Here is an 18465-nt window from a genome sequence, read left to right as displayed (position 1 = left end):
TTTAAAACCTGAGCTCTCTGACTCAGTGTCCTATCTTTCCAGCTCTTTCTCTCTGCCCATTCTCTCACTCCATCATGCTCTCCAGATTCGGGGCGCCTCCCTTTTCTCCCAGTTTGTCACGTCCCACCTAATGTCATTTTCTTCCCCATTAAGCCCCTTCAGCCATGGCCACTCTCTGCCAATAACTCAAACAACGCCGCTTGTCTTTCCACTTCCAACACACTTAGGGACCAGGCCAAGCAAAGATCTGCTTTACTCCCATGCTGATGGCGCTGCACTGCCAGAGAATTGCTCACAGACACCAATCATGGGCAGAACCACAAATAAATGCCCAGAGCCAGTCTCGGCTGAATCCTCCATGGTGCTCGGCCATCCTCCTAGAATTTTCTGATCGATCCCATCTCTCGTGTTCCTAGCAGCCATGTCAACGTCTCAGCCCTTTCTGCCATCTTTCCCAACAGGGAGGACCTTGCTTCTTATTTCACTGAGAAGAAGAAGGAGAAGGAGAAGGAATCAGTTGTAAATTTCCTCGTTTGGTACCCAATGTATTTGGTACCCAATTTGGTACCCAATGCATCCTTTCTTCCCCAAATCTCCAATACAAATGGTAACCTCTCTTCCATCCAAAAGGAATTCATGTATTTATGCTCATTTCTTCCATAACCTCCCCCAAACCGTTGGCCCCAATATTTCCTGCATTTTTAATTTCTCTTTCCCCCTTGACTTTTTCCTAATAGTCTATTCACCTACTCCTCTGTTGTCTATCTGAAGAGTCTATAAACGTGTCATTCCCGCTCAGTAATATTTGATCATCTGTTTACTTAGCAGTCATCCATCTCTCCGTCCATTCACACTACCAAGTTTCCCTCACGTGTACCTTTACTCAGGGGGTCTACTTTCTCATTTCTCGATGCCCCTAGCTCATTTGTGCCCCCCTTTTCTGCACTCAAACAGCTCTCTTCGAGATCACTCATGACCTCATGATTCCCAAGCATAAGAGGGTTTCTCAGTGATCCCTTTCTGCAATGTTTACTGTATTACACACAGCATCCTTCTTTAAATGTTCTTCCATTTCCATTTCAGACCCTCCCCACTCTCCTAATCCTCTCCTGTCTCCTCTGACTCCTCCCCCCTTAACGTTACGGGAACTTCTCTTTCTCTGTCTACCTCTGGAATATGGGCTTTTCCCAAGACTCAGTTCTTTGGTCACTCAACACCCCTGCTGTGGCTGACGTAACCATGCCAAGACTAACCATCACCCATGTGCTAATGACAGCCCCAACCCAGACTCCTCTCCTGGGGTCCACTCTCCTAAAGCCAGCTGCCTCCTGGACATCTGTTCCTATACTTTTCACACGAGCATCTCAGACTCAATATGTGAACTTCTAACGATCTCTGAGACTAGAACCACCAACTCCTCTTTGTCCAAGGAAGAAAACCAAGAGCCATGCGGATTGCTCCCCTTTCTCTCACGGGAAGATGAAAATTAAGTTTAATTGATCCCACCTCTTCCAAATCTCTCAAGTCAACTGCTCCCTTTCCATCCCTGTTTGCATACCATTTGCATACCACTGCTCTCAGCTGCTCTTGCCTGAAATTTTGTATCACCACGTCCTTATCTGGTCTTCCTGCCTCCAGCCTAATTCTTCCACGGTAGAGCCTCTGCATGATACCAAAATCATCCTTGTAACATGCAAAAATGATCATCTCATCATGAGCTTAAATTCTTCACTGGCCCCTAACTGCCATTAGGATAAAATGTCCTCTTCTTTGCATAGCATGTAAGACCTTTTATGATCTTGGCACGTGCACTCCCATGTAGCCTCGGGACTCATCAGGACTCATCAGGGGGCTGCATGTGGTACCTCAGGCATCCATAATTACTCACTGTCCCAGAGTGGCCTGTGCTCTGACTACCTTGGTGCTTTAACATGTGGCTTTCTATCTGTTTGAAATAGCTTATCTCTAATGCCTATCTTCTCCTGCCCTCTTGCCGGTCTTGGGAGTCATGGCTCAAGCATCTCATCTCCTGAGAAGTCGCTCTGACCACTCTGGAGGATTTTAGTTCTCTTTCTTCACTAGAGCTAGACATCAAACGAAACCCCATGACACCGAGGAGCATATTGGGTTAGAGTTGTTGATCTGCCCCTCTCTTTTCTCCATAGGAGGAACCACATTCTTTCACCTTTATGTTCCCAGAGGCTAGATTCAGGTCTCATGAGTGCTCATAAAACTGTGTTGCTTGGGAGTCCCTGTTGTGGCTCAGTGGGTTAAGGACTGAACATTGTCTCCATGAGAAAGTGGGTTCGATCCCTGGCCTCATTCAGTGGGTTAAGGAATTGGTATTGCTGCAAACTGTGGTGTAGGTCACAGAGGCAGCTTGGATCTGATGTGGCCAAGGCTGTGGTGTAGGCCTCAGTTGCAGCTCTGATTTGACCCCTAGCCTGGGAACCTCCATATGGCACAGATGTGGCCATAAAAAGACAAAAAAAAAAAAAACCCAAAAAAGCCAAAATAAACAAACAAACAAAAATCTGGGTTTCATGAATGCATGAATAAATGAAATAAAAGAAAAACCATCACTTGCAGCCTTTAATCTTAAATATACACAACTGAAAACAAATGTGCCACAAGAAGGGAAGAAAACAGGGTCACATCCATAAATGCAGCTTGATCCAAATAGGAGGAGTTTTACCAAGACCGATTGTCTAATAAAGTGGATCGTATAACTAAGATGAGACGTCTGTGAGTAGACCACCCTTTGCGATGTGGGAGTTCGTATGCTCGGAGTACAGGAAGGCTGATAACATAATCATCCTCCAAATCCTTGGAGCCTCCACTGCGTGCTCAGCCTCTTTGAGCCCCCAACTCCATCTTCCCACCACCCCAGGAATAAGGGCCTTGCCTTGGAGCATCTGGCCACTGGACAGGCTCCTGGAGCAGGTGGGTCTCCCCTCAGAGAGGAGACATGCACCTTTGTGTCATGCTGCTGCTCTCATGGACCCTGTCCACCATGACTTTAAATGTCCTACAACAGAGTCTCCTTGGTGGTCTTGGCCAGAAGGAGTAGCTCCTCAGTCTGATGGAGATGGGAGGTGGGGCTCAGCATGGCCAGTTCAGCCCCTCCTGCCCACTGCCTCTTGGGTAAACGACTTAGCAACAAGCCAGGCTTGAGCTGGTCAACCAGAGAGCATGGGGGAAGCCAGCCAGGAAAGGATGCTGCCTGATTCTGGTCTGCTTTTCCAGCTGCTGAGATAGTTTGCTCTCTTTAGGCCTCCAGACAAACTGGACTTTGGAGAACAAAGCCAGGTTGAAAGAAGAGCAAGAGAGAAATGGCAGAAAGAAAGAAAGAAAGAAAGAAAGAAAGAAAGAAAGGAGTATCCATTGTGGCTCAGCAGGTTAAGAATCCAACATAGTTTCCTGAGGATGTAGGTTCCATACCTGGCCTCGCTCAGTGGGTTAAGGATCTGGCGTTGCTGTGAGCTGAGGCATAGGTCATAAAGGTGCTTGGATCTGGTGTTGCCATGGCTGTGGCATAGGCCTCGGCGGTAGCTCTGATTGGACCTCTAGCCTGGGAACTTCCAGATGCCAAAGGTGAGGCCATAAAAAGAAAAAGAAAAAAAAAAGGAGAGAATTCTACTATGTCACCACTTACTTTAGAGCAAAGAGTCCCAAAATATTTCAGACCAGTTACCAGAATTTGGAGAGAGTTTGTAGTCAAGAGACACTGTGCTGGATGACCTCATAGATAAGATTTTCCATTTACCTCCCAAGTCTTCCCTCCTCTCCCCCCACTGCCCCTCCTACACACCAAAGAATCCCAGAGTTCACAAATGTATAAATCCTTCTCTTCCCAAGTCATTGTCAAACCACTGGGTGAAAAGGGCCAAAGACAAGTGCTGCCTTCTTGCTGAATGCTTTTTCAAGTTGCCAAACCTGAAACTGTACGTTTCACAGTTCCCCAAGCTCAAGAGTTTAGGCTTTCGGGGCCATACAAACTAGCACGGACCCACTGACCCGGGATTCTAAACATTCAGGCCAGGACTAAGAAAAGGTATTTGGCTATTTCCTACCCATCTCTAGAAAATATCACCAGGTATGGCTGGATGCTGGCCAGCAGTCAATTTTATTAAGACCTCTGGAGATTTTGTTTAACCAAAGATAACCCTAAAAGTGAATGTATTGAATACTGATACGATATCAGTGCTGTATTAGGCACGGGACATGAATTGTGTCATTTATAAGGAAACTAAGGGAGGAAAAAGAACTCACCCATCTTCATTCTGACCCCTTCAACCACCACCAAATGCAACAAAGCAGGAAACCCAGACCTCCCAAAGCTTTCGCCTTGGGTGACTTGGCTTCATCCTAAACTGGGCACCTCTCAATCAGTATGAAGCTCCAAAGCCTTCCAAGGTGTCCTATCGCTGGCTCTCTGGACATCGCCTCCCTTATTTAAGCCCTGACTCTTATTTTTTATTTTTATTTATTTATTTATTTCTTCTTTTGAGGGCCAAACCTGCAGCATATGGAGCTTCCCAGGCTAGGAGTCTAATCCAAGCTACAGATGCCAGCCTATGCCACAGCCACAGCAACGCCAGATCCCAGCCGCGTCTGTGACCCACACCACAGGTCATGGCAACACTGGATCCTTAACCCTCTGAGCGAGGCCAGGGATCAAACCCACAGCCTCATGGTTCCTAGTCGGATTTGTTTCCACTGCACCACTATGGGAACTCCAATCTCTGACTCTTCTTAATAGGCTTCCTCTGATTTGCCTTCACCTTGAGTTCTGGGCTCCTCAGCCCCAGGTGTCTCGACACCATGCCCTCACTCAGGTGGAAGAATTCCTTTGACCACTACCACCCACAAAGGGCCCCTGGGAAGAATGTCAACCTATCAGGGCTGTCACCATCACCTCCCTACAGTCAGCACCCCAAAGAGGTGGCTGGTGCTCAGTTCGGGAGGAAGGACAGAGAGGAGGCTTTGAGATGGACCGAATCACCAGACCCATGCAAAGCCACCGTGTCGCCTGTTTACTTTGCATCAATCCTGGCTCTGGTCCTTCTTCAAAAGCCATCCTTCAAAGAGCAGGATGTGGCCCTGGCAAGAAAGGTGACCCCTCCTACCGAGTTCTTGGGAATATTAGCTCATCAGAACCTCCTTGCTCACCGTCATGAGATGAACTCGCTCGAAATGAGCTAAGGGGGAGGAGTGACTGAATCAGAAGCCCGTCTCACCCTCTCGCTGTTTTTAACACTTCTCCCTCCCTCTGCTGGGATGGTACATCTTAGCAAAAATCATCTCAGCTGGTTTGCCAGCAGCTTGGCTCTGAGCTTGCTTTCAGCTCTCGGTCCTTCTCCCATCCTAGCTCTACCAGCTTCCCCATTCTCCGGGCTGGGCAGTCCTCCCTCCCCCCATTCCTGTTTGCTAGCTCTTGTCCTGTGGAGCCCACGAAGGGTTAAACATTCCCAGGACTGGCCAGGCCAGGCCACAGAGATGCAGGTGCTAAGAGGGAAAGCATGGGCTGGAATCTAGAATCATCTGTCACCACGCCAGGAGCTCCTCTGGGTGAGGAGTGATCCCAGATTTCACTAAAAGTCTCCAGGTGAAAATTCCATAAATCTAGAAAAGGCAAAGCTCAATGGAAATTTAATTAAATGAGTTAAATATGTAGGGTGCTTGAGACAATCGCTGGTACACGGTGAGCTGTATAAACACTTGGAAATGAGTCAGAGTTTGGCGGGAGGGGGTGGGGGCGGGGCAGGGTATACAGCTCAGCATCACAGCAATCTATAGATTCCAGAATCCTTGCAAATGGGTCCTTGGCCCCGTATTTGTGCATTTTAAGTCACCGGCTCTGTCTGCCACCAGCCCTCAGGTTTTTTCTCTCCTCCACTTCACATCCCAAGAATCTGTGAGTGTGGGTACACAGCTAAAGAGCTCTATCTTTTGTTCTTACCATCATGCCTCACTCTTAAATCAGGTCCTATCCCTTGACTTCCCAAAACCTTGCGTTGGTGTGGCTTTCTATGGTGTCTTTCCTAACGCCTTGGTAGCAAACACATGGGCTTCATAATAATAACATCAAGCTGTCATTATAGGAACACACTGAAAAGCACACATAAAGGAAGCTTTCCCCTCCTAAACACATGGGCCAGGATTCTGGTTGGGTTTTCAGCAAAGATCCTCTCTGAAAGTCTCCTGGGGAAAGGGTCAGAGCCGTGGAGGGAGGCAAGATCCTGGTGATATGAACTTCAGCGCTGGCTCTGAGCGTGCCCCTTGCTACTGCAGGCTGCCAGCAAAAAAACCCAAAAAACAAAAAACAAAAAACAAAACGCAGAATTCTTCCCTCCAAAGCCAATAATCCTCAGTGTCCTCCAGAATCAGGACTCAAAGAGATAGAAGGAAAAAACAGGCAAGAATGCTTCCTTTCTTCTTAAGGCTTTAAGCAGGAAGCTGGGGGAGGGAGGGGACGTGTCTAAGAAAGCAGGAAACTTCCTTCACCCCGATGCGCACAGGACCTGCTCTAGAAGCAGACCTCCCAGCTCTGCTAATTGCTCAAGGATTATGGCTGGTCCTGGCCAAGCCGAGTTACAGCTCAGATTCTGCCCAAGGCCCTCCCGCTCATCAGGAGAAGGAAGTGACAGACGCCCCTCTCCTGAGACGTGATGAAAGGTATGAGTCACAGGAGTGGGAGGGAAATTGGCTTCAGGGTCAGGGGCCCAGCACACCAGCAGCTGGATGGAGCTGAAGGGAAAGGAAGGGGATCCTGAAAGGGAAAAACACCACTGTCTCCGCTGCCTTCTTTCTAACCCGTTCAGATAGTTCAGAGATGTGCCAGACCCAGCGTGGTCACGTCTGAGAACCAAGCATCACGTCTGAGAACCAAGCAGCCGTCTGCTGAGGGGGACCGAGCAGTTTCTCTGTGCCTCGTGTTGTTCTCCAAGCCGGGCTGACCAAAGGGCAGGGGCAGGTTGCACGGGGGTGGGGTGGGGGGGTGATGGGACAGGAGCGATAACTGATTTCTGTGGCCACGGCATTTAATGTCCAAGAGAGAGGAGACCTCGGAAACCACTGATCTGCAGAGGAGCAGACCAAGGCTCAGAGAGGGCAAGGTGATTGTCTAAAGACACATAGCTCCCTAGACGGTTGGCAAGGCTCTCTTTTTTGGCCCCAGGATGATATCTGAGAATCGCATGGCAGAGCTGATGCAGGAATCCTACCGAGACCAACCAACTCCCGAGTGGGGACACTCACCTCAGAGCAGGTTCCCACCACTCTGTCACCTGTATTGTAGGCCAGAGGACAGACACATGGGTGTCTGCCATAACCATCTCATCCACCGACCTCGTTTTCTTGGTCCAGGTTCGATTCAGCGCCTGTGAGTCCCAAGCACCTGTACCCCGCCCCCAATCCTAAGAAAGTCCAAGAAATCCAAGTGTGATGGAAAGCTTTCCATCCAATGCCAGAGAGCTCATGAATTTTTCACTACTTTTTATCGAAAGAGGAAGGGGTTCATGGCTGATGGCTACAGGGTACCACCGACCTCAGGGCCTGGAAAACACGTACCACAGCAGAAATGACCTGTGATCCATCCAGACAATGAAATACTCCTCAGCGCTAAGAAGAAATGAGCTGTCAAGCCATGAAAAGACATGGAAGAATCTTAAATGCATGTTACCAAATGAAAAAAGCCAATCTAAAGAAGCTGCACTGTACTGTTGCAACTACATGACCTTCTGGAAAAGGCAGAGCGATGGAGACAACAAAAGGATCAGTGATTGGCCAGGAGTTGAGGGGAAGAGAAGAATGAATAGCCAGAGCCCAGAAGCGTTTCAGGGCAGTGAAACGCTTCTGGGTGACACAATAATGGCAGACGCCTGTCATTACGTATTTGCCCAAACTCATAGAATGTACACGACCCGGAGTGAGGCCTGTTGTAAATTATGACCTTGGGTGATAAGGATGCATCAACGGAGGTTCATCAGTTTTAACAAATGTGGGAAATATTGCCAGGAAGCTGTGCCGGGGGTGGGGGGGCGGTACGCAGGGGTGAGGGGCTATAGGAAATCTCTGATCTTTCCTCTCCATGTTGCTGTGAACCTAAAATTTCTCTAAAAAAATAAAGTCCTAAAAAGGCCACCTATGGTAGCAGGAATCCTATTCAAGTCAACCAGCTTTTCATGGACTAGCTAATATCACCCAAAGAATCCCTTTCTTCCTGCCATTGGCCATTTTCCGTTTTTCGTGATTTTCTGCTTCCCGTTTTATTTTGCGGACATCCAGGGAAAAACAGCAAGAGGCCTCTGATCCTAGGAGAGCGTTCTCAAGAGCAGCGCACACCGGACACGCGTGTTCAAAATGGGTATTTTGAACCTTCCCCCTGGCTCGCTCATTCACAACCTCTAAGGGCCAGGCCAGGGAATCTGCATTTTCACACCTCCCCACCTGATTACCATGCATGCTAATGTCTGATAAAAACTGCCTTCTTGGTATCTAGAGCAGAAAATGCTTCTGGGAGGCGTTATGTCAGCAGAATCCCTGTGCGCTCAGTGTATTTATAATCTAAGATTGATGGGAAAAGATATCTAAAGAACCACAGATAACAGGTTAACAGCAGGAGGTGTGTAGCCGACCCTTGCCCTTTCAGAACCATCATCAGACCCCAAAATAGGGGTTCACTGCGGCTTTCGCCTCCAAAACCGGGGACTTCTTAAATGAGGGGTGTCAGTCTCATTCATGACTGTCTCCCCAGCCTCTCTTGGCCCAGGGCAGATGCTCAATAAATTAGTGCCAAATAGATGAATTAGGCTTATCTGGGAGAGGGCACAGTAAGGACACAAGCAAAGATGTTCCGAATGACTTATGCATCCCCTCCCCTCCCTTTAAATGCGCCGCTTTCAAAAAAAAAAAAAAAAAAAAGGTGCAGGTCTCCCCAGAGGCCCTACGTCGGACACCCAGGCCGAGAAACTTCGAGGTAGAATGAAGCCTGGGCACAGCGCATTAGCTGCTAAGGAGAACATGACCCCAGGGAATCTTTTTACCTTTTTTTTTAAAACCTTTTTACCGGGAACATTGTGTTTCTAGAAGTCCCAGCTCTAGGGAGCCCTGCTTTCTTGGGGGGTGGGGCAGGTGCGAGCATTGCCCAGTTTCCTGGATACCAAGACGGAGCAGCTAAACACACGCCAAGGTCTCTGGCCGAAGAATGTGGAGGAAAATATGCCTGGTGGGGCTGAGCTGGGGGAGGCTGTGGGGACTGGCACCCTGGGGGGATGGCAGGAGTGGAGCAAGGTGGGGGGGGTGCCGAGATCTGCTGCCCCCCATCCTCTACCCCTCCAAACTGCCAAGTGGCCTGAGTGCCATCCTCTACGATAAAGTTTCTGTGACTTTTTCCTTCTCTTGGAAATCCAAAATGCCCCTGGAATTGTTGTAATGGGATTTGTGCCAGGATGTAGGTTACTTTCGTGTGGCTTTGAGTTTGTGGGGGCTGTTGTAACAAGGTACTGGGAACTAAGTGGCTTCGACAGCAGGAGTGTATCATCTCAGAGTCCTGGAGGCTGGAAGTCTAAAATTAAGGTGTGGGCAGGGTTGGTTCCTTCTGAGGCTGGAGGGAACAATCTGTTCCACGCTCTCTCCTTGGCCTGCAGATGGCCGTCTTCTCCCTGCATCACTCCACATCCTCGTCCCTCGGTGTCTGTCCCTCTGTCCCAATGTCCCCCTTTTATTGGGACACCGGTCACATTGGATTAGCACCCCCGCCCAGTGACTTCCATCAAGACCTCATCTCCCAACCAGCTCCCATTCTGAGGTTCTGGGGGTTACGTCGGACTCCGATTTGGGGAAACAGAGTTCAACCCTTAGCCACCCATCTCCTTCCTCTGGGACAGAAGCAGGACAGAAAGACGCTTGAGGAGAAAGGAATCCTGAAGGTCAGAAAGGTCACCCTGGGAAGGTCAGCAGCCCTGGGGCAGGGGAGAGGGAGACGCACTCAGCATTCTGCCCACCGTTGGGCTCAGTGCCTGGAGGTCCTTGAACCGCCTTCATTCTGCTGTGGCGTTTGGAGCCGCCACTTTTGCCCACTGTGTTTGACCCTCAAGGGACGGGCAAGCTGGACGCCCCCTCCCCCTGCAAAAAGTGACCACAGAATTTTGAGGTCCATTCACCAACTCTATCTCCCTAAGCCCTCAGTCGCCCCCCAAACCCGCTGCCATATGGAACTCCTTCCAAACCTACCAGGCAATGCTGCCTTTGCCCTTGGGTGGCCTGGAAACTATTTTCCAGCTGGGACAAGGGGAGGTGTCCTGTCACCCTGAATACCTTTTGGGTTCTCTCGGCTTCAGGCCAAGCTGGGATCGAATACCTGTTCCGACACCCAGCACCTGCATGGCCTTGAGCGGGACCTCGCCTCTCTGTGCTTCAGTCGCCGCCTCTTTGGCACAGACCGTGGTAACTCCCAGTGTTATTGGAATGATCCAACAAGACAGCCTATGTAGAACATGTGCGTGCCTAGCAAACGCAGGGTATTATCGGCCTCTGTGCATATGCAAACCTCCTATGGCTTTTCTGCAGGTACTACAGGTAACAGGCGCTCCCTGGTATCTACGGTGGTGCCACACATATGGACATGCCAAAAAACATGGCCCTCCCAAGCTGCGTGGTACTGATAGTGAGCTGGGTCCATGACATTCTTCCTGCCTCCCTCCACAGAAGCCAGGCGCCCTCTCCATCTCTGTACCCCATCCTCTCTCTTTAAGCCCAACCATTCTGTTCAGGACATGCCAGCTCCTTGGGTCACTTTAAGGACAAATCCTCTAATAAAGTTTGGGAGGACACAGTCGATCAGGCGAGGGGGAGTGGAGGACCCCAGGTCATCACACTGGGATTTTGAGGGCATCCGGATTCCAGCTGCCCAGATCTCCCTCCGCATCCTCTAGTCAGCGAGCAGAGCCAGCTCCCCTGCTTCTGATCTGTGGTTACTTTCGAAAACCCAGCGCCCAGGCTAAAGAGTTAACCTAACCTCATTGCAGAGGGATTTCTCCATAATCCGTGCACACGTCCCAGGGATCAGGACTGCGGGAGGTGGTGCTATTCCGTGGCAGTGGCTCAGGCCCTTGGCCCATGGCCCACCCAGCTCCCAAAGCCTTCCCGTTGAAATCAATTTCAAATTTAATTAAGAACAACGGCGCAGAAGCTGAGGCCTCTGCCGGGCCATCACCCCGGAGCTTGGCGAGGGCCAAGGAGATAAGCATCTCATGATGACACAGAAAGTTGGAAGAGGCCCCCACCACGCTCACCTGTGAAAACAAGCCAGCAGTCGGCACCAGGGCGCAGAGGCACGAAGACTTCAGGCTTAGCAAGAGCGGAGCTGTGCCTGGCGATGGAGGGGCAAAGGGAAGCTTCGAAAAGTTCTCTCTGGAACAGGGTCAGGGAGAGCTGTGTTCCCTCTGTCCCCAGGCTGCAGAGGGGCCTCCTGTGTCGCCATCACCTCCCCTGCCTCCCTGGCCAAAAGGCCCGATGCCAACTCCCCCTTCAAACCCGTGTGAGTTCATAACCAATGTTTGAGAGGGATTTAAAGAGGCAAAAGGCAAAGAGACTAGAAAGGGAAAAGCAAAAGGAAGGCACATGGATGATATGGCCCCACAAATATGGTCCTACAAATTTCTGGAGTTGGAGCCCCTGGACCAGAGAAGGCTTAGGGCCTCGGTCAGTGTTAGGGCTGGGTGATGGCTGGGTATTTCTAATAGTGTCATTCAGGGAGTTCCCATTGTGGCTCAGTGGGTTAAGAACCTGACTGATATCCATGAAGATGTGGGTTCGATCCCTGGCTGTGTTCAGTGGGTTAAGGATCCGGCATTGCCGTGAGCTGCAGTGTAGGTCTCAGACATGGGTCAGATCTGGCATTGCTGTGGCTGTGGCGTAGGCCCACAGCTGTAGCTCCAATTCGTCCCCTAGCCTGGGAACTTTCACATGCTGCAGCTGCAGCCCTAAAAAAGCGAAAAACAAAAAATAAAAATAGAAGTGTCATTCACTGGCTCCCAACCTCAGAATAGCCCCCAATTCTGGGATGCTTCAGATCCATAGGGATTCCTGGACCTCCACCCAGGTTTGAAAAAAGACCCCCTAAGGGGGCCAGGAGGTCAGCGTTTTAAAACATCCTACAGGGGATTTTGAGCCCACATGTTCAAAGGCTAGGAGAGTCTAGAAGACGGATTGGTAGAACACGGTCCATGGGCTAAATCTGGCCCACTGCCTGTTTTTATAAATAAAGTTTTATTGGAACACAGCCACACCCACTGGGTTCCATATTGTCCGTGGCTGCTTTTGCAGCACCACAGTGGAGCGGAGTAATTGTGACAGAGATCCGGTGACCCTCAAAACGTGACCCTTTCTAGAAAATGTTTGCCAACCTCTGGTCCAGGACAGTGACGCTCCCTCTGAGCAGAACGTTCGGATGACCTGGGATTCTTTAAAATTACTGATGTGGACCCAGCCCACCTCGATGAAGTCAGAACGGGGTGAGGGAAAGCCACAGGCCTGGGTAGACATTTATGCTCCTACGGTCTAGATAAAGTTTGGAGAAGTCCTGTGCAACTATAGAACTGGCCATGATTCAGGGGTTTCTGCTGCCCTCTCTTCTAAGGGTCCTTGAGTTGAACAAATATTTACGGAGGATCTTCTGGTATGAAGAGGACACAGGTGCTGAAAGGTGGTTCAGCCATGCCTACCTGCTAGAGCTGCACTGAGTTTGCAACGAGTGAAACTCAGAGTTTCCCCTTGGCTGCTGAAGTCCTGCCCTGTCCTTAAGGGGACATCCTTCAGCCTGCTGCAGGGTGAATGTTCTCGTAGAGCCGGGCGGGCCCAGAGGAGTCCTTTTTCCCGCGGATGATACAGATGTGGAAGGTAGCTGCTCCTCTCCCACGTCTTGGCTCCCAGTAAGGAGACATCAGAGCAGGATGTCATGATCACTCTTAAAGTCAGTGTGTGCCCGTGTGCGTGTGTGTGTGCGTGCGTGTGCATGTGCTGTGAACCTGCATGTGCATGAGGGTGAGAATGTGTTTGTGGATGGGTGTGTGTGCATGTGGTGTACACACGTGTGAGTGTGACCACGCCAGTGTGGGGTATGCATATACGTGAGTGTGAAGGCATGCAATTGTGTATGAGTGTGTATGTGGGTGCGTGCGTGTGTGCACACGTGTGAGTGTGACATACATGTGAGCATGTGGGTGAGTTCAGGGGCATGAGCACTTGGAATTGTGTGTGAGCATGCGTGTGAGTCATCGCTAGACCAGGGCGGTTCTGTTCCGTGGCGCAGAGCTTAGGGTCGGCAGGTCAGGTGGGGTGCGGCCAGGAGAGGCCACTGAGGCACCAAAGATGATCACTAAGGGTCACGTGCCTCAGCCAAGGCCAGTCCTGCTGCTAGTGTTCACATCCCCTCCGCTTCATAGCGGTCCTGCGAAGTTAAGCAGCTACTGTTGCTTTTCTAAGCCTGTTTCCACATCCCAAAAATGTGAGATAATAACCGTGCCTATATAATGGAGTTTGGAGAGGAAAAGTGAGTTAACGCCTTTATCTATTTATTTATTTTTCTTTTTAGGGCCGCACCTGTGGCATATGGAAGCTCTTGGGCTGGGAGCTGAATCGGAACTGCAGCTGCCAACCTATGCCACAGCCACAGCAATGCCAGATCTGAGCCTCTTCTGCGACCGACACCACAGCTTGCGGCAACGCCGGATCCTTACCCCGCTGAGCAAGGCCAGGGATCGAACCTACATCCTCACAGACACTATGTCAAGTTTTTAACCCACTAAGCCACAACAGGAACCAAGTTAACACCTTTAAGCACCCAGTTCCGCACCTGCCTACTAGCAATTGCTCGTTTGTCCATCTTTTCATGAAGGATGCCGTAAGAACTTGCTCTGGACAGATTCTGTTGTAGGTGTGGGAAATAAAGCATTGAACAAAATGGTTTTAATCTCTGTGCTCATGGAATATCTACTCTAACAGGGATGGGGAGAGGAATCAAAAAGAAAAAACACAACCACTGAGTGAATGTCTAATAGTTTTAGATGCCGACATAAGCTACAAAGAAGAGTAAGCAGGGCCAGCGAGCACCCAAATCCAGGGACACAAAGCTGGGGTATAATTCAAAAAAGGATGCTGTCCATGGCAATGCCTCCCCATGGCGGTGGTCTGGCTACTTCCTTCCCAGATTCTCTAACTTCCTGGGACTCAGATATAGTTATTTGTGGTTAAAAATCAAGCGTCCTATCAAGGAAGTTATGCAAAGCAAAATAAAAATAAAACAGCAACGTAAAAAACAAACAAACAAAACCCCACACTTTTCCAGAAGGGTCTTTTTTTTTCTTTTTTTTTTTTTTTTTTTTTGCTGGCTTCTCTGCAAAGAGCGAATATTTATCCACGCACACAACAGCAAGGCGGGGCTTCCAGAACTCAGCAGAAGCAGGGCCCCGTTTCCAGAGGCAGCCAGCTGTCAGCTCTAGGGACGGCTGGGACCCGGAGCCTGCCCTCCAGAACTCACACCCTCATTTTTAGGATGTAACTCTAGATGCATGAAAGACCGAGAAACCAAGATTGTGGCAGCTCCAGCCAGCCAGGCTCCCGGGGGGTTCGAGAAGTTTTGTAATGGAGGAAGAAGATTTTGAAATAACACTCTCTTCTAGCCAGTGAAAAATAAATCTTGGTTTCTGGTCAGAGGCTGAGACTAACTGGCTCTTGGAGTCACTCAGGAGAGAAATCCACTATTTCACCAGCGTCAAGACCCATCTCCACCCTGCAGCTCCAGGGAAATGACCATTTCCACGCTGCATCCGCCCGGCGTTCTAAGGGCCTTCAAGGAATCAAGAAGCAAAATGCTTTCTGATGACAATGTTTTCCCAGCCATCACCTGGGGTGGGGGCGGGGGGTTCATACAAAATTTCATGCAAGTTTCGGTCCTGTACTTCAATTCCACTCATCCCCTTGAAAACACACACACACACACACACACACACACACACACACACACAACACACACACTAGCAGTTGGAATCCAACTGGTCAGTAAGGGTCCTTTAAAACCTATGGACCTGTGCAAAGTGGTACTGCTATGATTTCCCTTTTCCCTTCAAATTGAAAGAACTCTCGCCCCAAGGCCCTGCAGACACACACCCCCCAGAGCAACCCAGCATATGGAGACCACTCAGGGGTTATTTGCATTTATTGCTGGAGTTACGAAGACAGGACCATAAAAAGCAGGCAGTGGTGACATGGGATTCTGCCACATAAGCTGCGCCTGAAAGACATCTTGGATTCTTCTGTTGCTGGCCACCCCACCCTTCCTCGGAGCTTATGGGCCAAGAGGAGACAGACCAGGGAGAGATGTTATTCCCACTTGGATCTTAGCAAAGAAGGAGATAAGATCACTCAGTATATATTTTCCGAGTATCCACTCTGTCCTCAGATGATACTACATACCCAAAAGATAAACATAAGAAGCATTTTCTCTATGAATGCAGACTCCATAAGGATAGAGAATGACTAGATGTATTTTTAAATGACAATAATATCCAACCTCCTTTCTTGGACCATTAAGACCTTTTGTGATCTGATCTCCACCTATTTTCCTGTGCATGTGCTATACTGCTTTAACCTCATGTACTCTACTCCAGCTTCACCAACCTTCTGGATGTATCTTGAACATGCTAAGAATGTTCCTAATTCAGGGACTTGGCATTTTCTATTCCTTCTGTCTAGAAAGTTCTTTCTGCAGACATGCCAATGTTTTGCTCCCACACCTCTTTCAGTCTGCTCTCCTGTGGCCCTCCAGGTAGGCTCCTCTGACCGCTCCACCTGAAACAGTCCTGAGGTTTCTCCACCCATCCTCTTAACCTGCTTTACCTTTTCTCCATGGCATGTACCATTCTGACATGAATGGTACAAATTTACTTATTATCCATCACCCTCACTAGAAGTCAACCTCAGGTTTTCTTTGTTCCCTGCTAAATGTTTAATGCCTAGCCTATGATAATTAGGCAATAGATATATATTGAATAAGTGAAGAAATAAAAGCTATAATAAAATCCGAATGTAGCATAATCTATCAAAACTGCTCCCGGGCTAAAATAGGGATATTCCACTAGAAGCACCTCCCTTTCTTGGAACATTTTCTCTAAGCAATTTCAAAGATCAAATCTTATTTCCCTGACAACATTTCCTGTAAGAATTGGAGATGCAGTGCTCTGGAAAAAGTTTATACCAATGTACCATGAAAGAGACAATTATTCCCAATCAGGTAAAAATACAATATGGCGACTTTCTAAAATATCGGCTGCTGGAGTTCCTGCTGTGGCACAGTGGGTTAAGGATCTGGAGTTGTCTCTGCAGCGACTTGGGTCAAAGCTGTGGCTCAAATCTGATCCCTGGCCCGGAAAACGTCCATATGCTATGGATGCAGTCAAAAAAATAAATAAGTAAAAATGAAATGCAATGAAATATTGGCTGCAGAGTTTCAGAAAACTCATATGCGAACGCTCTAGCAATGAGGCAAAACAGAGGCAAGAGGGTGTGATGGATGCAGGAGCAGGAACCAGAGCCACATCTACCGGACCTGGGGATTTATTCACTTATGTTCAGTCTGCTTATGAACTGCTGAGCACAGAGACCAGAGACCAGGGAAGTTTGCTGAGATGCCACCACCTGCTGCCAGGTGATCCCTCCCTTCTCCCCTGCTAATTTGCATGAGATAACAGCAGCCTTTCCTTTGCAACAGGACCACAGAAACCAGGAGATGGCTTAGCAAGGGCATCCAGAAGCAGGAAGCGATGAGGGTTAGAGGTAAGGCAAGAGAGCAAAAAGGGACGAATCAGGGCGCAGATGAGACTTAACCAAATGTGATTTTCCACGTTCCTGCAGAAACACACGCAATGCAAAACTATTTGCATGCTGCCGCTACATGTGGCTTCTGTTAACGCTCCAAGGACACATAATTCAAAGGCAAAACTGTTGGCAGGATCAGCCTCTGACCACAGGCAAGACCTCGTGTGTGAGGTTCAAAGGTAGCAGCAAGGAAGCCCGCACAATTCTGGTTTCTCTGCTCGAGGCTTCTCTATGAGGAGAGTCCCCTTTGCCCCATGATGGCCCTTACTGCTGTTTTGCGGGGGGCCCTGTGTTTGGCCATGGAGGGGCCAAGTTTTAGGCTGTGAAGTGCTTTCCTCATGGCAGGACCTTCAGAATCTATATCATGATGGTAGAAAGAGAAATTGAGTTGGCTGAGAAAGGCAGTGATTTCCAGGAGAGGTTTCCCTGTTCACCCTCAGGAGGAATCAACCCTGCTGACACCGTGATTTCAGATCTCCAGCCTCCAGAGCTGGGAGACGGTACATTTCTGTTGTTGAAACTGCCTGATTCATGGTTTGTTAGGGGAGCCCCACCCATGACAGCTTCCTCTCCATGGCAGGTCTTTGGCAATCATTAAGTTTCTGCGGGCCCATCCTGTGAAGGATGCTCATGGCATTGAAGTTGTGAACCACGGGGTTTTGAAGGATGCTGGGCTCTTAGCTCTCACTGCCTTCCGCACCGCGGGCTGTGAACCTGCCCTCCCCACCGGACGGTCACTGCTCACTTTGTCTTGGGCGACGTACAAAGATTCTGCGTGTACCATCTGCTTGCACCCTCCTGCTGAGGGGTGCTCTTGTCCCTCTCATTTGACAGGTGAGGAAGCGAGGGCATCCGTTACTATACGAGATTCATGATGGACGGCGGAGGAATCTGGGACATTTTGGCCACTAAAGGGTCCTCTTAAGCAGGGCTCTGCTTACTGAGAGGGAAGGGCCGTGAAGCTGTGAGTGCTTCTGATGCCAAGAGACACACACCAGCGAAAAAGAGGCAGGCAGTTCTGCCCCCCTTGACATCCAGCCAGCCTTGAGCATGGGGATTCCAGGGCTTTCTCCATGAGAGGGGGACATCCAGCACCCCTAAAACCCACCCACTCACTGCAAGCAGTGTCCCCGCCCCGCTGCTCCCCCAGGCACTGTCACCTCCAAAATCACCCCACACCTTCCACACACGCCTTAGGGGTCGCTGCCCTAACCAGGTGATGATGCCTGGATCACACTGCATCTCACTGACTTCACCTGTAGAATGAGAGACTGTCCCTCCCAGGTTGTGAGGGAGGAGAGATGTTACATACACCGAGAGCACTCTTTTGTCAACTTTCTCAATTTTCTCAATGCCGCACTACCGATATTTGAGGCTTATCCTCACCAGGGTCCATGCTCTCGGCATGACTCAGTGTGACTCAAGCGACGCTGCTCTTGCCTTCCTGGCTGAGGTCATGTCCTCAGGTATCTCTGCTGTCTCTTCCTTCTCTCTTTTCCTGTCTGTTGCCCTTTGGAAAGAAGTCACCAAGCCCCACCTCCCCGAGGGCAGACTGGCTCCATAAATTATTTGGAATAATTCTGCAGA

The 18465-nt window shown here is 49.5% G+C and overlaps 1 long non-coding RNA gene across 40 annotated transcripts in view; it reads right to left on the bottom strand.

Annotated features, from left to right (window-relative positions):
- LOC102165318 (uncharacterized) overlaps nucleotides 1-18465 on the bottom strand; it is a 387409-nt gene that overhangs the window by 131284 nt on the left and 237660 nt on the right. The gene's annotated exons all lie outside the window — the stretch shown is intronic.

Source organism: Sus scrofa, chromosome 12, assembly GCF_054392235.1.
Source record: "Sus scrofa isolate SSC_HxYL_T2T_F1_AM1 chromosome 12, Sscrofa_HxYL_maternal_Yorkshire_Landrace_v2.0, whole genome shotgun sequence".
In the NCBI taxonomy this organism is placed as follows: Eukaryota; Metazoa; Chordata; class Mammalia; order Artiodactyla; family Suidae; genus Sus; species Sus scrofa.
Note: the sequence above shows the minus strand (reverse complement) of the source record. Positions and strands in the feature narration are given on the sequence as shown.